The sequence below is a fragment of the Pongo abelii genome, chromosome 9, assembly GCF_028885655.2.
Source record: "Pongo abelii isolate AG06213 chromosome 9, NHGRI_mPonAbe1-v2.0_pri, whole genome shotgun sequence".
Taxonomy (NCBI): domain Eukaryota; kingdom Metazoa; phylum Chordata; class Mammalia; order Primates; family Hominidae; genus Pongo; species Pongo abelii.
The window spans coordinates 120,484,380-120,503,179 of record NC_071994.2 but is presented as its reverse complement, the minus strand read 5'-3'; the positions used below and the strand labels follow the sequence as shown (position 1 = coordinate 120,503,179).

Below are 18,800 nucleotides of genomic sequence, written 5' to 3'. Positions count from 1 at the left end.
AGAGGGTTTCACTGTATTGTCCAGGCTAGAGTACACTGGCATGATCATAACTCACTGTAACCTTGAACTCCTGAACTCCCACCTCAAATTCCTGAGTAACTAGGACTATAAGCATGTATCATCATGCCCAGCAAATTTTTTAATTTTTTTAGAGAAAGAGTTCCACTATATTGCCCAAGCTGGTCTGGAACTCCTGGACTCAAGTGATCTTCCTGAACTGGCCTCCCAAAGCTCTGAGACTACAAGCATGAGCCACTGTGCCCCGCCTTGTTCCAGTTCTGAGGGGGAATGCTTTCAGCTTTTCTCTCTTCAGTATGATGGTGGCTGTGAGTTTGTCATATATGGCTTTTATTATTTTGAGGTATGTTCCTTCTGTGCCTAATTTGTTGGGGGTTTTTTACCACAAAGGGATACAGGATTTTATCAAATGCTTTTTCTACATCTATTGAAATGATCATATGGTTTTTAATTCGGTTTATGTGGTGAATCACATTTATTGACTTGTGTATGCTGAGCCATCCTTGCCTCACTGGGATGAAGCCCACTTGATTGTGCTGAATTATCTTTTTGACATGCTGTTCAGTTCAGTTTTGCTAGTACTTTGTTGAGGACTTTTGCATTTATGTTCATCAGGGATACTGGTCTGCAGTTTTTTTTGTTGTGCCCTTTCCTGGCTTTGGTATCAGGGTGAGACTGGCTTTGTAGAATGAGTTAGAGAGGATTCCCTCCTTCTTGATCTTTTGGAATAGTTCCATTAGGATTGGTATCAGTTCTTTGAATGTCTGGTAGAATTTGGCTGTGAATCCATCTGGACCTGGGATGTCTTGGTTGGGAGATTTTTTAAATTACTGATTCAATCAAACTACTTGCTATCGGTCTGTTCAAGATTTCTATTTCTTCCTGGTTCAAGCTTGGGGGGTTGTGTGTTTCCAGGAATTTATCCAGTTCATCTAGGTTTTCTGGTTTGTATACATATACGTGTTCACAGTAGTCTCAGATGATCTTTTCTATTTCCGTGGTATCAGTTATGGTATCTCCATTTTCATTTTTGACTAAGTTTATTTGAATCCTCTCACAGCTAATCTACCTAATGGTCTATCATTTTTGTTTATCGTTTCAAAGAAACAACTTTTAATTTTACTGATCCTTTGTATTTTTTGGTTTCAATTTTGTTTAGTTCTGTTCTTTGTTATTTCTTTTCTTTGGGTTTGGTTTCTTCCTATTTTTTTAGTTCCTTGAGGTGTGATATTATCAGACTGTCAATTTGTGATCTGTCTTTTTGATGAAGGCATTTGGCACTATAAACTTCCCTCTTAGTATTGCTTTTGCTGTATCTGAGATTTTGGTAACTTCTGTCACTGTTATCAATCATTTAAAAAAAATTTTAATTTCTATCTTGATTTCATTGTTAACTCAAAGATCATTCAGGACAGGTTGTTTAATTTCTAATTTCTATAGGTTTGAGAGTTCCTCTTCGAATTATTTCTAGTTTTATACTGCTAGGGTCTAAGAAAACACTTAATATTATTTCTATTTTTAAAAATATTAAGACTTGTTTTGTAGCATATCATATGGCCTATTTTGAAAAATGTGCCACTAGGCTAGGTGCAGTGGCTCACACCTGTAATCTCAGTTGTTTCTGGAGGCTGAGGTGGGTGGATCACTTGAGGTCAGGAGTTCAAGACCAGCCTGGCCAACATGGCAAAACCCCGTCTCTACAAAAAAAAAAAAATTACAAAAATTAGCCAGACATCATGGCACACATCTGTGTTCTACTTGGGAGGCTAAGGCAGAAGAACTGCTTGAACCCAGTAAGCGGAGGTTGCAGTGAGCTGAGATTGTGCCATTGCACTCTGGCCTGGGCAACAAGAGTAAAACTCTGTCTCAAAAAAAAAAAAAAAAAAAAAAAGAGTCATGGCTGGGCACGGTCGCTCACGCTTGTAATCCCAGAACTTTGGGAGGCCAAGGTGGGCAGATAACCTAAGGTCAGGAGTTCGAGACTAGCCTGGCCCAACAGGGTGAAACCTTGTCTCTACTAAAAATACAAAAAAAAAAAATTAGCCAAGTGCGGTAGTGGGCACCCGTAATCCCAGCTACTCAGGAGGCTGAGGCAGGAGAACTTCGTGAACCCAGGAGGAGGTTACAGTGAGCCAAGATCGTGCCATTGCACTCCAGCCTGGACAACAAGAGCAAGTCTCCATCTCCAAAAAAAAAAAAAAAAAGAAGTCATTTGTTTTCCCAGTACTAGGGGCTTTCTCCTCTCTCCCCTTCATCTAGTAAGATAGTATATTGGCCCCAAATTCTAACTAACTACTCCTTTGAGTTACCCACCACTGAGTTCTTCCATGTGTATGCACACTGCACATGTAAATAAACTCTGTTTTTCCCTCCTGTTAATCTGTTATTTTGAAACTGTCCCTATAAACTGTATGAAATTCATCAGGGAAGAAGAGGGGGGAGAAATGAAAATAAACGAGGCTTGCAGCACATGCAGTGTTTATCATGAGGTCAGCTTGCTCTCTGACTAGCTTCTTCACCAGTGTTTTGTGCCTGCTGCCTCAGAATCACATAGACCCTGCTACGAGATTAAAGTTCCCCTTAAGTGTTCTATAGACAACACGAACATTATAAAACATTAAGTTTTCCCTTTAAGATATTCTTTCAGGTCCTGCATAGCAGTGAAATTATTGACATCAGCCTGTCTGAAGGACCCCAGAGGAGCTGACTCACCAAAGAATGCAGTTTCCATATCTTGATGATTTCATCCCCCGTATCCCAACCAATCAACGACCTCAATTTTCCAGCCCCTTACCTTCCACAATCCCCTTAAAACTTAAAATACCAGCCCATAACTCCTCAGGGGAAATGGATTTGAGGGTCTCCTCCCATGTCCTCACTCAATACTCTGCAATCATTAAACTCTTTCTCTGCTGCAAACCCTGCTGTTTCGATGTAACTCATCTACTACTGCAGATATAAACAAGTCATACAAACTTGTTGGTTGTATAACATTTTGTCAGTTTAATTTTCAGGCCCTAATCTCTGAACATAAGTAGGTAGAGAAAAGGTTTCTCTTCCCCTATACAACATAGGTAAAATATCCATTCAAAATTCAAGGTAAACAAATAGATTTTAATGTACTAGTATAAAAAACTTCACAGCTTGCCAGGAATAAAACTAAAAAAATACTAATAATAAAACAAATTTAAAAATAAAAGCAAAATGTTTATTGATGTGGTTTCAGATCCCACAATACAACTTAACTTTAAGACACCAACACGTCAAGTTTTGGCATAGTATCAAAGATGAATATCCACAACTATCTTTAAAAGCTATTAAAATACTCTTTGCTCTCCAACTACTTATCTGCATACCATCAGATTTTCTTTATATATTTCAACCAAAACAATATATTGCAATCAATTAAATATAGCAGATAAGAAAAGTAAGCTTCTTCCATGAGATTCACAAAATGTAAACAATATTATTATTCTAACTAAACTGATCTTTATCTGAAAAATATTTTTCATAGAAAATATGCTATTTATGTTAACACATAGGTTTATTATTTTAAAATAAATTAATGCATAAATATTAAATTTTTTCTCAGTTTTAATTTCTGGTTCAGTAAATACTGAGATAAAATCCATATAAACAAAACCTCTTTGGGGTCCTTGTTAATTATTAAGAGTTTAAAGGGGTCCTTAGACTAAAATGTTTCAGCACCTCTAATCTACTATATTCCCATCTCATCTCTACCCACATGGATAATTTTTAGCATCTAGTCATATTCCTTATTTTCTACCCTTTACAACAACCTTTGTGAACTCAATATCTATATTCATGATCCATTTGAGACTAAGACCTTGGAGTTCTTCCTCCTCCTAAACTTCACTCCTTGCCAATTGCCTACCAGGAAAGCCATTTCTTTCTTTTTTTAAAAAAAAATTTTTTTAATTTTACTTTAAGTTCCGGAATACTACTGCAGAATATGTAGGTTTGTTATATAGGTATACATGTGCCATGGTGGTTTGCTCCACCTATCAACCTGTCATCTAGGTTTTAAGCCCCGCATACATTAGCTATTTGTCCTAATGCTCTCCCTCCTCTTCCTCCCTACCTCCCCAACTGACCCCGGTGTGTATTGTTCCCCTCTCTGTGGCCATGTGTTCTCACTGTTCAACTCCCACTTATGAGTAAGAACATGCGGTGTTTGGTTTTCTGGCAGCAAAGCCACTCCTTAAACCATATTAACACATGGATAGTCTACACTGAAAATCTCAAACTTTGGTCCAGGCAAGGTGGCTCATGGTGGTGGTTGGTGGTTGTTTTTAGAGACAGGGTTTCACTGTGTCACCCAGGCTGGAGTACAGTGGCGCAATCATAAGCTCACTGGAGCCTCGAACTCCCAGGCTCTAGTGATCTTCCTGCCTCAGCCTCCCAACTAGCTACAGGCATATACCACCATGCCTGGCTACCAGCACTTTGGAAGGCCAAGGCAGGAGGATCACTTGAGCCCAGGAGTTCAAGACTAGCCTGGGCAACATGGCAAGACCCTCGCCTCTACAAAAAAAATAAAAAGATTAACTGGGCACACAGTGATGTGCTCCTGCAGTCCTAGCTACTTGGGAGGCTGAGGTGGGAGGACTGCTTAAGCCCAGGAGGTGGAGGCTACAGTGAGCTATCATCACACTACAGCCTCCATGATGCAGCGAGACCCTGTCTCAAAACAAAATACAACAACAACAAAAAAACACCTCAAACTGTGTTCTGTCATTTTGTGACCATGACCTCCTTTCTAATCACCATTCCAATCCTTCACAAGGAATTAATGAGAACTGATCAACTCCTACACTATCCAGGCCATTAGCTTCATTTCTAGCTCCTTTTCCGCTAATGTTTACTACACATACTAGCATGGATATCCTGCAAATACTTCAAATTTAACCTGTCCAGAAGATAATTTAGGACTCTGCTTCTGCCTGAAATGGAGTACCAGGGACAGATTTACCCTGTGGCCCTAAAAAACTAAACAACTGGACAAAACATATGAAACAACGTTTTCAAACACTGGACAATAGGCAGCACGGGACTATGATCATTGAGAAAGGAATACATGTGAAAGCAGCCCTACAATTGCTCCAGCTCACTGCCTGGAGGCAGTTTCCAGTCTGCAGCACAGGGACGGCAAATGCAAACAGAGCTGGCATTGTTGCTAAATAAGAGACAAAAACACGGGTTCACAGAGGCCAAGGTGGCTAGAATTTTGAGGGCATAATACAAAGAGTGGGAGCTGTCTTCTTGGCCTTGTTAGGGTACAGAAAACGATACCCCAAAATACGATGCTTTGGTATGCTTTGTGCTTTGAATTAAAGAAAACTGGCTGGGCCAAGTGACTCACACCTGTAATCCCAGCACTTTGGGAGGCTGAGGCAGGCAGATCACTTGAACACAGGAGTTTGAGACCAGCCTGGGCAACATGGCGAAAACCTGTCTCTACTAAAAATACAAAAATTAGCCAAGCGTGGTGGCACATACCTGTAATCCCATCTACTTGGGTGGCTGAGACAGGAGAATCACTTGAGCCCAAAAGGCAGGGGCTGCTACAGTGAGCCAAGATCACGCCACTGCACTCTAGCCTGGGGGACAGAGCCACATTCTGTCTCAAAAAAAATAAAAAAGAAAACTGAGGCAAGATGTGGTGGCTCACACCTGTAATCCCAACACTTTGTGAGGCAGAGGCAGGAGGACTGTTTGAGTCCAGGCATTTGAGCTGAGACCAGCCTGCGCAACACAGTGAGACCCTGTCTCTACAAAAAATAAAAATAAATTAGGCTGGGTGAGGTGGCTCATGCTGTAATCCCAGCACTTTGGGAGGCCAAGGCGGGTAGATCACTTGAGGTCAGGAGTTCAAGACCAGCCTGACCCCAACATGGCAAAACCCTGTCTCTACTAAAAACACAAAAATTAGCCGGGCATGGTAGTAGGCACCTGTAGTTCCAGCTACCGGAGGGGAGGGGGGTGGGGGGGGCTAAGGCAGACAGAACTGCTTGAACCCAGGAGGTGGAGGTTGCAGTGAGCCCACATCGTGCCACTGTACTCCAGCCTGGGCGACAGAGAGAGACTCCATCTCAAAAAAATTAAAATAAGTAAATAAATTAGAGTGGTGTGGTGGCACATACTTGTAGGCCCAGCTACTTGGGAGGCAAAGGTGGAAGGATCATCGGAGCCCGGGAGGTCAAGGGTGCAGTCAGCCGTGATCGTGCTACTACACTACAGCCTGGACAACAGAGCAACTAAGACCCTGACTCAAAAAAAAAAAAAAGAAAAAAGAAAAGAAAATTGAAAAGCCTCAGAAATAAGCCTCAGAACCAAGGTCTGTCTCCAACCTTCCCCCAAGCCCATCTCTCTGGTCCTCTTTCCCCAATCTTCCCCCAAGCCCATCTCTCTGGTCCTCTTTCCAGAAGCACCAAGAGGGATTATCTTTGGAATTTCCTTATCTAAGAAAATTCTTATCTCTGCAAAAGAAATGCAACTGTCTTAAGATCCCCAACCTAGGAATCTCACCAAACAACAACCAAAGATTCACTACCAGAGAAGAGAAGAGAAGAGACTGGAAGTCATCAACATGTCCAGGTAAGAATTTTCCTTTATAGATGGTCCCTGACTTATGATGGGGTTACATCCGAATAAACCCATTGTAAATTGATTGCATAAGTTGATTTTTGACTCATGATACTTTCAACTTATGATGACATTTTCTGGACATAGCCCCATAGTAAGTCAAGGAGTACACAAAATGTGTATTGTTTTTCTAGTATCATAAAGTGGAAAAATCGTAAGTCAAACCATTGTAAGTTAGGGACATCTGTACGCTTCTGAGGACAGTTCAGACAGATTACCTGGGAGACAACAGGCATAAGACAACCTTTGTTAGGCCAAGCATAGTGGCTCCAGTGGCTCACGCCTGTAATCCCAGTACTTTGGGAGGCCAAGACTGGTGGATTGCTTGAGCTCAGGTGTTCGAGACCAGCCCGGGCAACATGGCAAAATCCCATCTCTACCCAAAACACAAAAATTAGCAGGGTGTGGTGGCACACACCTATCGTCCCAGCTACTCAGGAAGCTAAGATGGGAGGATCACCTGAGCCTGGGGAGGTCGAGTCTGTGGTGGGTCATGATCATGCCACTGCACTCCAGGCTGGCTGACAGAGTGAGACCTTGTCTCAAAAAAAAGAAAAACAACTTTTGTTCACAGTGAAGTTCTGCCCCTCATCTTCCTGCCACCTCCCTCAAAGTTCAAAAGAATCTTGTCCCAGGCCATTGTTGTTTAGGTTCATTCTTTTTTTTCTTTTTCATTTTTTATTTTTAGAGATGAATTCTAGCTACATTGCCTAGGCTGGTCTCAAACTTCTGGCCTCAAGCAATCCTACTCCCTCAGACTCCCAGCTGCTAGGATTACAGGCATGAGCAACTGCACCCAGCATTTGGGCTCATTCTTTTCCCCTGAAAATAATTTACTCTTATAACCTTCATCTCCCCTTCCCTGTTAAAGAAGGGTAGGTATATAAGCATCTGGACTTCATTGGGTTATCATTCTCTTGCAATTCCCCTGTGCTTACTATGCACATGAAATAAATTTTATATGCTTTTTTATCCTATTAATCTACCTTTTGTCAGTTAATTTTTAGTGAACTTTTAGAGGCAAAGAGAACACTTTCCCTCTTTAACCCTATAGCCTCTCAAACTTACGAATCATTGCCAAGAGAAACTAAAGAAGAAAAAGAGCGCTCTTCCATGTTCATGAATCAGAAGACTCAATATTGTTAAGATGTCAATTGTTCCCAAATTGATCTACAGATTCTATACAAACCCAATCAAATTCCAAGCAAGTTGTTTGTAAAAGCTGATAATTTGATTCCAAAATGTATATGAAAATAAAAAGTCTCTAGAATATTCAAAACAATTTTGGAAAAAACACCAAAGCTGGAAGATGCACTGATTTCAACATTTACTACGCAGTTACAAGGAAAGACAAACAGATCGATGTAATGGAATAGACAGTAAAGAAACAGAGCCACACTTATGCGGTATAAGGGAAAATACAATTAAAAATAAGAGATTTAATTATCCCTGTTGAAAATAATAAAAAAGACTCCCCCTGACCAGTCCCCCAATCTTGTCTTTCAAATTTTCTTTCACTCTCCTTTTCAAATATATGAAAATCTTTCTAAAGGCTAAAAATAGTCACACAAGTCAGGAATGTTTCAAGGACCTTGGAGCCATCTTTTTGAAATGCAAACATCAAAGGAGACAGCTTCCCTATCTCCCAGTTCCCAGTAGGAAGGTAAGAGCCTAACTCTGAAGAGCACCTTGCTCCAATTTACGGAACTACCTCCTGTCAGAACAATATGACTAAGAACAGTTTGTTTCTCCTCCAGATAAAGCCAATACAGGTGGTCTCCCCAATTACCATAATAAAGTTAGGACAAACTATGTGTGACAAATGGTGCTGTCAAGTCCTCTTACTTGAGGACTAACAATTGTTTATCTTAAAAGTGTGTATTGTAAAGGGTTACCTTGGCTTGGCTACCTACATAAGGAAGTAAGATTCTATCAGTCTTTGCAATATCTCAGTGGATTTGTGATGTGCATCACATCTGGTTTAATGTTTATTCAATAATAAAACTGTTGTCTTTCTCTACTGCCTTAGTGAGAGGTTTTCTGGGATGCAAGAAGATTTTCATTTCTTAAATTGTATTTCCCCAATAGTGGTCATTTTATGTCCTACAGAAGTGCCAAGGTACCTCAACAGGGAAAGGATAATCTTTTCAACAAATGGTGCTGGAACACGTATTTATATTTATAACCAAAAAAATAAGCCTTTTTTTTTTTTTTCAGACGTGATCTCGCTCTGTCGCCCAGGCTGGAATGCAGTGGTGCAATTTCGGCTCACTGCAACCTCCACCTCCTGGGCACAAGCAATCCTCCCACCTCAGCCTCCCAAGTAGCTGGGACCACAGGCATGCACCACCACTCTCAGCTAATTTTCTTTTTTTCTTTTTTTTGTATTTTTTGTAGAGACGGGGGTTTCATTATGTTGCCCAAACTGGTCTCAAACTCCTCAGCTCAAGCAATTCACCCACCTCGGCCTCCCAAAGTGCTGAAATTACAGGAGTGAGCCATTGCACCTGACCAAGAAAATGAACCCTGACCCTTACTTCATACCAGATTGAAAAATTAACTCAAAATAGATCATAGATCTAAATGTAAAAGTGAAAACTATTAACCTCCAAGAAGAAGGTGATCTTGGGTTGGGCAAAGAGTTCTTGGGCCACAAAATACTTGAACCACAACAAAAACTGGCAAGCGAGACTTCATCACAATTTTGCCTTTTGTGCTTCAAAAGACACTGTTACAAAAATGCAAGGGCAAGCCACAAACCAGAAAAAAATACTGGTGAAATACATATCTGATAAAATCACTTATAGAGAACATATAAAGAACGCCTATAATTCAGTACTCTGGAGGCTGATATGAGAGGACTGTCTGAGCCCAAGAGTTTGAGATCAGCCTGGGCACCATAGCGAGTGCTGGGTTTACAGGCATGAGCCACCATGTCTGGCCCCCGACCTTTTTTTTTTTTTTTTTTTTGGTGAGGCAGGAGAATTGCTTGAACCCAGGAGGCAGAGGTTGCCGTAAGCCGAGATCGTGCCATTGCACTCCAGCCTGGGTGAAGAAGCGAGACTCTGTCTCAAAAAAAAAAAAAAAGAAAAAGAAAAAAGAACAAAAAAATTGCAAAGAAATGAAGAGAGCCTCAGTGAGCTGTCGGACAATATCAAGAGGTCTAACTCACGTGACAGTGGAGTCCCAGGAGGAAAAAGGGGAATAGGGCAGAAAAAATATTTGAAAATTATGTCAGAAAATTTCATAAACTTGGCCAGGTGTGGTGACTCACACCTGTAATCCCAGGACTTTGGGAGGCCAACAAAGGCAAATCACTTGAGCCCAGGAATTCGAGACCAGCCCGGGCAACATGGCAAACCCCTGTCTCTGAAAAAAATACAAAAATTAGCCGGACATGGTGGTGCACACCTGTGGTCCTAGCTACTTGGGAGGCTGAGGTGGGAAGATCTCTTAAGCCTGGAAGGCAGAGGTTGTAGTGAGCCAAGATTGCGCCACTGCACTCCAGCCTGGGTGACAGAGTGAGACCCTGTCTCAAATTAAAAAAAAAAAAAAAAAAAGAAGAAAATTTCATAAGTTTGGTGAAGGATGTAACTTTACAGATCAAGAAACTCAGAAAACTCCAAACAGGAAAAGTACAAAGAAAACAGCATGTGGGCAAATCAAAGTCAAACTGCTGAAAACTAAAGATAAGTGGAAAATCTTGAAATAAACTACAGAAAAAAAATGACACAATACACAGAGGGAAAGAGAATGTGAATTGTCCCCGACTTCTCATTACAAACAAGAGCCGTAATTATAACACCTTTAACTGGGTAAATGAATTGTGAAATATTCATACAATGGACTACTGCTCGGCATTAAAAAGGAATAAACTATTGATATCTACCACCTCATGGATGAATCTCAAAAATATACTGAGTAAAAGAAGCCAGATACAAATCTTCAGAAAAGACAAGTGTAATCTAATAGTGGCAGACACAGCTCAGTGTTTACTTAGGAACGGCAGAATGAGAGAGCAGTGACTGAAAATGAATACAGGGAGCATTGTAGAGCAATAGGTACGTACTATACCTTGATTGTGTTAGTGTTTACATGCATAATTAATATGTCAAAACTCATCAAAATGTACACTTAAAGTAAGTATGTTTTTGTATACAAATTATATCTCAAAGAAGTTGATTTTTTAAAAAAACTAAGAGATGGCCAGGCACGGTGGCTCACGCCTGTAATCCCAACACTTTGGGAAGCCAAGGCGAGCGGATCACCTGAGGTCAGGAGTTTGAGACCAGCCTGGCCAACATGGTGAAACCCCATTTCTACTAAAAAATACCAAAAATAAGCTGGGCATAGTAGTGGGGGCCTGTAATCCCAGCTACTCAGGAGACTGAGACAGGAGAATCGCTTGAACCCTGGAGGCAGAGGTTGCAGTGAGCCGAGATCACGCCATTGCACTCCAGCCTGGGCAACAAGAATGAAACTCTGACTCAAAAAAAAAAAAAAAAAAACTAAGAGATAATTCTAAGTTTCTACAATTATGACTCTAAAAAATTTCCAGGTACTTTATCCAAGAAAATTATAAATCTTCCTGAATCCGCTGGCATGTAGTCTTTTTTTATGATGTCCATTGCCAGTGAATTACAGAAGCAGATGGGGAAGGAAGAAGATGACCAAACTAAAATGGAATTCTAAAGAACATCCAATTAATTTTCAATTTACATAGTAAAAGTATAGACTTAAATCCAATCAAATCAAGAATTACATTAAATGTAAATGGACTAAAGGCTCTAATTAAAAGGCAGCCTATCAGACTAGATTAAGAGGACCCAATTTTTTTTTTTTTTTGAGATAGTCTCACTCTGTTGCCCAAGCTGGAATGCAGTGGCGTGCTCTAGGCTCACTGCAACCTCTGCCTCCTGGGTTTAAGCAATTCTCCTGCCTCAGCCTCCCCAAGTAGCTGGGAGTACAGACACACGCCACCATGCCCAGCTAATTTTTTTTTTATTTTTAGTAGAGACAAGGTTTCACCATGTTGGCCAGGCTGGTCTTGAACTCTTGACCTCAGGTGATCCGCCCACCTTGGCTTCCCAAAGTACTGGGATTACAGTCATGAACCACCTAAGAGGACCCAATTATAGGCTGTCTACAAAGCATACAGAAACATAGATAGGCTGAAGAGGAAAGGATTGAAAAACATACACCATGTAAAAAGTATGAGACAATTGCAGTGTCTATAGTAATACCACATAAAGTAAACTGTAATATAAAGAGTATGACTAAGATAAAGAGGGACATTTCATAATGACAAAATAGCCAACTTATCAATGTTGGGGCTCAGGGCACTCCACCCCAAAATACAACTTAAAACAATTTTTTTAATTTTTAATTTTTGTGGGCACATAGTAGGTGTATCCAAAATACAACTTTAGGAGACCAGAATATGTCATTCCAAAATATACCCCTTTGACATACTAATTATTTCAAGATGAGTATTTTGAGAAACTGCAGATATAGGAACAGCTCTGAAAAATTTCCCTTCTGTAAAGAAAATCTGCCATCTCTAAAACAATTTTCATCAGTACAAGTAAGTCTACCAAGAAGAGAGCTACTCCAATACCACTTATCACCTGAAAAACATTTTTTTAAAAATTGTACTCTTGTGCCTTGAGACAGCTCTATTCTAAAGACAGTCCCCCTAAACTGAAGGAGACTGCTGTGTGTCCTGCCAGACTACCTTGTTAGAACTGAGCACAGGGGGACCAAAAAAGCAGAGGGGAGTAGAAAAAGCATAGGCCAGGACAATCACAGAGATTTTTACCTACATAACAAGGCAATTTGTATTCACCATATGTTTCTTCCCCTCACTTGCCCATAATTTGTTTCTGCCACCCCCAAGAAGTCCCAAGCCTCTCTTCCTTTCTATAACTCAAGCTGCTACATAAGTGTCAATCATCTGGCCCTTTAATCTGATATTTTTGTGGGACTCCTATGTATGCATGCATGCACACATAATTAAAAATTTTTTTCTGCTGGGTGCGGTGGCTCATGCCTGTAATCCCAGCATTTTGGGAGGCCGAGGTGGGTGGATCATGAGGTCGGGAGTTCAATACCAGCCTGGCCAACATGGTGAAACCCCATCTCTACTAAAAATACAAAACTTAGCCAGGCATGGTGGCGTGAGCCTGTAATCCCAGCCACTTGCAGGGCTGAGGCAGGAGAATCGCTTGAACCCAGTAGGTGGAGGTTGCAGTGAGCCGAGACTGCACCACTACGCTCCAGCCTGGAGATAGAGCAAGACTCCATCTCAAAAAAAAAAAAAAAAAAAATGTTTTTTTTCTCCTGTTAATCTGTCTCATGTAAACTAAATTAATGACCCAGCCAAAGAACTTAGGGAAACCATTTTTCCCTCTCCTACAATAACAATCATAAATGTATGTGTATCTAACAATACAGCTTCAAAATATAAGAAACAAAAATTGACTGATAAAAACAAAAAGAAAAAGTGGCTGGGCGTAGTCGCTCACGCCTGTAATCTCAACACTTTGGAAGGCTGAGGCAAGCAGAGTGCTTGAGCCCAGGAGTTCAAGACCAGCCTGGGCCACATGGTGAAACTCCGTCTCTATGAAAAATACAAAAATTAGCCAGGTGTGGTAGTGCACAGCTGTAGTCACAGCTTTTTATGAGGCTGAGGTGGGAGAATTGTGTGAACCCGGGTTGAGGCTGCAGTGAGCCATGATTGTGCCACTGCACTTCAATCTGGGTGGCAGAGCAACGCCCTGTCTCAAAAACAAAAAAGAAAAGAGCTATAATCATAGAGATTTTAACATCCCTCTGGCCTAAGTAACTGATATAACTAAATTTTAAAAATTAAACACACACACATACACACACACACAACGTTCCTCAATAAACACAGACAAAGGGCCAGGTATGGTAGCTCATACTTGTAATCTCAGCACTTAGGGAGGCCAAGGCAGGAGGATCACTTGCGGCCAGGAGTTCAAGATCAACCTAGACAATATAGTGAGACTCTGTATCTACAAAAAATTTTTAAAAATTAGCCAGGCATGGTGGCACGTGCCTGTAGTCCCAGTTACTTGGGAGGCTGAGGTGAGAGGATCACTTGAGCCCATGAGTTTGAGGCTCCAGTGAGCTATGACCTTATCACTGCATCCCAGCCTGGGCAACAGAGCAAGACCCCAACTCAAAAACTGAACAGGTCGGGTGCGGTGGCTCAAGCCTGTAATCCCAGCACTTTGGGAGGCCAAGGTAGGTGGATCACAAAGTCAGGAGTTCGACACCATCCTGGCGAACATGGTGAAACCCCGTCTCTACTACAAATACAAAAAAATTAGCCGGGCATGGTGGCGGGCGCCTGTAGTCCCAGCTACTCAGGAGGCTGAGGCAGGAGAATGGTGTGAACCCGGGAGGCAGAGCTTGCAGGGAGGCGGAGCTTGCAATGAGCCGAGATTGAGCCACTGCACTCCAGCCTGGGGGACAGAGCCAGACACCATCTCAAAAAAAAAACAACAAACAAACTGAAAAAAAAAAACAGACACAAAGTCCTTAACAAAATATTAGCAAATTCAATTTGGCAACATATAAAAACAATATGTCTTGTCCATGTAGGGTTTATCTCACAAATGGAAGGTTGGTTTAACATTTGAAAAAATAAATCAATGGGCCAGGTGCAGTGGCTCACACCTGTAATCTCAGCACTTTGGGAGGCTGAGCCAGGCAGACGGCTTGAGGTCAGGAGTTCGAGATCAGCCTGGCCAACACGGAGAAACCTCGTCTCTACTAAAAATACAAAAATTAGCTGGGCATGGTGGCAGGCACCAGTAATCCCAGCTATTCGGGAGTCTGAGGCAGGAAAATTGCTTGAACCCAGGAGGCGGAGGTTGCAGTGAGCCGAGACTGTGCCACGGCACTCCATCCTGGGCGACAGAGGGAGACTCTGTCACACACACACAAAAATTAATTAAATAAAATAAATCAAAGTAATACACTGTATTGACATAATAAAGGAAAAAAATCATTTGATAATTTTTTTGAGATGGAGTCTCACTCTGTCGCCCAAGCTGGAGTGCAGGGGCATGATCTCGGCTCACTGCAACCTTCGCCTTCCAGGTTCAAGTGATTCTCCAGGCTCAGCCTCCTGAGTAGCTGGGTTTACAGGCGCCTGCTACCATGCCTGGCTAATTTTTGTATTTTTGGTAGAGACGGGATTTCACCATGTTGGCCACGTTGGTCTCCAACTCCTGACCTCAGGTAATCCACCCGCCTCGGCCTCCCAAAGTGCTGGGATTACAGGCATGAGCCACCGAGTCCAGCCAATAATTTATAAATATGCAGAAAAAGCATGTGACAAAATGAAGTACCCATTCATTTTAATAAGTCTCAGAGAATTAGAAATAGAATGTAACTTCTTCTATTTGACAAAAGGCATACACAAAAAACCTATAGTCAGCATCAAACTTAATGGTAAAATATTAAAGACTTATCTTCTAAGAGCAGGAACAAGGCAAAGACATCCACTCTACCACTTCTATTCAATATTGTACTGGAGGTCCTAGCCAGTGCAATAATATTTATAAGAAATAAAAGGCTTAAGGGTTTGAAAGGAAGATAAAACTGTGTGTACTCAGAGATACCATGACTGTTTATGTAGAAAATCTTGGCCGAGTGAGGTGGCTCACACCTGTAATCCCAGCACTTTGGGACGCCAAGGCGGGCGGATCATCTGAGGTCGGGAGTTCGAGATCAGCCTGACCAACATGGAGAAACCCCGTCTCTACAAAAAATACAAAATTAGCCAAACGTGGTGGTACATGACTGTAATCCCAGCTACTCGGAAGACTGAGGCAGGAGAACTGCTTGAACCTGGGAGGTGGAGGTTGCAGTGAGCTGAGATCACGCCATTGCAATCCAGCCTGGGCAACAAGAGCGAAACTCCGTCTCAAAAAAAAAGAAAAAGAAAATCTTGAAGAATATACAAAACAACTAATACACTGATACAGAAATTTAGCAAAATAGCAGGTACAAGGCCAAAAACAAAAATAAGTTGTACTTAGCAGCACTTAAAAAATTTTAAAAATTCTTAATTTCATTTATAATAGCATCAAAGAACATAAAATATTTAGGAATAAGTTTAAAGAAAAATGTGCAAGATCTGTACACTGAAAACAATAAAATGTTGCTGAGATAAAGACCTAAATCAACATAAAGATATTTCATATTTATGAATTAGAAGATTTAATATTGTTAAGATGTCAATTTTTCCCAAGTTGATATATGTTCCTACCAGTTTTATCTTTTTTTGTAGAAACTGGCAAACTGATTCTAAAATACACGAGGCCAGGTGCAGTGGCTCACGCCTGTAATCCCAGCATTTCGGGAGGTTGAGGCGGGCCGACTGCTTGAGTCTAGGAGTTCAAGACCAGCCTGGACAACATGGCGAAACTTTGTCTCTACAAAAAAGACAAAAAATTAGCTAGGTGTGGTAACGAGCATCTGTAGTCCCAGCTACTGCAGAGGCTGAGATGAGAGGATTGCTTGAGCATAGGAGGTCGAGGCCACAGTGAGCCGTGATCATGCCACTGCATTCCAGCCTTGAGACACTGTCTCAGAAAAATAAAAAATAAATACATGAACATGCTGAGAACCTAGAATATGCAAAGGACCTAGAATGTCTTGAAAAAAAGTAGAAGACCTTGTATTATCTGATTTCATGACTATGATAAGATATAATAATCACAACAGCGTGAATTTTTTTTTTTTTTTGAGACAGAGTTTTGCTCTGTCACCCAGGCTGGAGTGCAATGGCGCTATCTCGGCTCACCGCAACCTCCGCCTTCCAGGTTCAAGGGATTCTCCTGCCTCAGCCTCCCTAGTAGCTGGGATTACAGGCATGTGCCATCACGCCCGACTAATTTTGTATTTTTAGTAGAGACGGAGTTTCTCCATGTTGGTCAGGCTGGTCTCGAACTCCCGACCTCAGGTGATCCACCCGCCTCGGCCTCCCAAAGTGCTGGGATTACAGGCATGAGCCACCGCACCCAGCCTGAATTTTTTATTTATATAAATTATTTAACAAAAAAAAAATTTAATAAAGAAATAGAGATGGGCTGGGCGCAGTGGCTCATGCCTGTAATCCCAGCACTTTGGGAGGCCGAGGCAGGTGGATCACCTGAGTTCGGGAGTTCGAGACCAGCCTGACCAACATGGAGAAACCCCATCTCTACTAAAAATACAAAATTAGCCGGGCGTGGTGGCGCATGCCTGTAATCCCAGCTACTCGGGAGGCTAAGGAAGGAGAACCGCTTGAACCTGGGAGACAGAGGTTGCAGTGAGCCGAGATCGCGCCATTATTGCACTCCAGCCTAGGCAACAAGAGCAAAACTCCGTCTCAAATAAAAAAGAAAAAAGAAAAAAAAAAGAAATAGAGACTAGGTCTCGCTGTGTCGCCCAGGCTGGTCTCGAACTCTTGATTTTAAGTGATCCTCCTGTATTGACCTCCCAAAGTGCTGGGATTACAGGCATGAGCCACCATGCCCAGCAGACAGTGTAATGTAGTATATAGACAAGTATATCAACACAATAGAATAGTATTCAGAATTAGACCTACTATTCATACAAGTGACTCATACCGTCATTTGGTTTTTGGCAAAAGTGCCAAGCAATTAATTAAATAGGGAAAGGAAAGTCTTTTCAATAAATGGTGCTGGAACAACTGGATATCTACATGGAAAAAATGAACCTCAACCTTTACTTCTCACCATACACAAAAATTAATTTGAAGAGTGTGGTGGTACATGGCTGTAGTCCCAGCTACTTGGGAGGCTGAGACAGAAGGACTGCTTGAGGCCAGGAGTTCAAGGCCACAGTGAGCTATGACTGCACCTGTGAATAGCCACTGCACTACAACCCGGGTATCACAGTGAGACCTCGTCTGCAAAAAAACAAACATACATTCCAATGTTGTGCCTCCTAGGGGGAGAAAAAAAAAATCAAAGAATTTGAGATGGATCAGAGACATGAATATAAAAGTTAAAATGATAAAGCGTCCATAACAAAATACAGGAGAACATCTTTGCTACTTCAGGGTGGGCAAAGGTAACTTAGAGAAGACAGAGAAAGCACTAACTAGAAAAGAAAAGTTTAATGAATTAGACATTATTTCATCAAAAATGCAATTAAAAAGTGAATAGTCATATAAGAGGGCAGAAGAAAATTTTTACACAACATATATCTGACAAAGGACTTATATTCAAAATACAAAAAGAACTTCTACTACACAACAATAAAAAGTCAAAAACTCAACCCCCCAAGAAAAGGGATAAAAAAGTTAGACACTTCCCAAAATAAAATATACAAATAGCCAATAAGCAAATAGAAAAAGAGACACCATCATTAGTTATTAGGGATATTAAAACCACAATGATTCAAACCATCTGCAATCTCTAAAGAATAGAAAACACACACAATGAAATACCACTATGCAAGCCCTTGAATAGCAAAGATGTGAAGCAACCAGAACTCTCATATATGGTTGACAGAGTGTAAAATGGTATATGCAATTTGGAAGCATATCTGGCCATTTCTTATAAAACTGTTCATACATCTACCCTACAACCCAGCAGATTATGCTACTAATCTACCCAAGAGAAATGAAAGAATATGTTTGAAGTCTTTATGACTTGCACTTGAATGTTCATAGCAGCTTTATTCATTAACAGTCAAAATCTGGAAACTACTACATGATCATCAACAGGAGAATGAATAAACAAACTCCAATACATCAGTAAGAGGAACACTATTCAACAATAAAGCCGGGCACGGTAGCTCACGCCTATAATCCCAGCACTTTGAGAGGCCAAGGCAGGCAGCTCACTTGAGGTCAGGTGTTCGAGACCAGCCTGGGCAACATGGCAAAACCCTGTTTCTACTAAAAATACAAAAATTAGCTGGGCATGGTGATGCACGTCTGTTAATCCCAGCTACTTGAGAGGCTGAGGTGGAAAAATTGCTCAAACCCAGCAGGCGGAGGTTGCAGTGAGCCAAGATCATGTCACTGCACTCCAGCTTGGACGACAAAGTGAAACTCATTCTCAAAA

General features: G+C 41.3%; 1 protein-coding gene and 1 non-coding gene across 5 annotated transcripts in view; both read right to left on the bottom strand.

Annotated features, from left to right (window-relative positions):
• The window catches only part of RNF214 (ring finger protein 214), a 53,911-nt gene that overhangs the window by 9,099 nt on the left and 26,012 nt on the right, over positions 1 to 18,800 (bottom strand). The window lies entirely within an intron of this gene.
• LOC112135644 (small Cajal body-specific RNA 11) lies at positions 12,333 to 12,486 on the bottom strand. Its single transcript, XR_002916902.1, has one exon. It is a non-coding gene; the product is annotated as a small Cajal body-specific RNA 11 (non-coding RNA).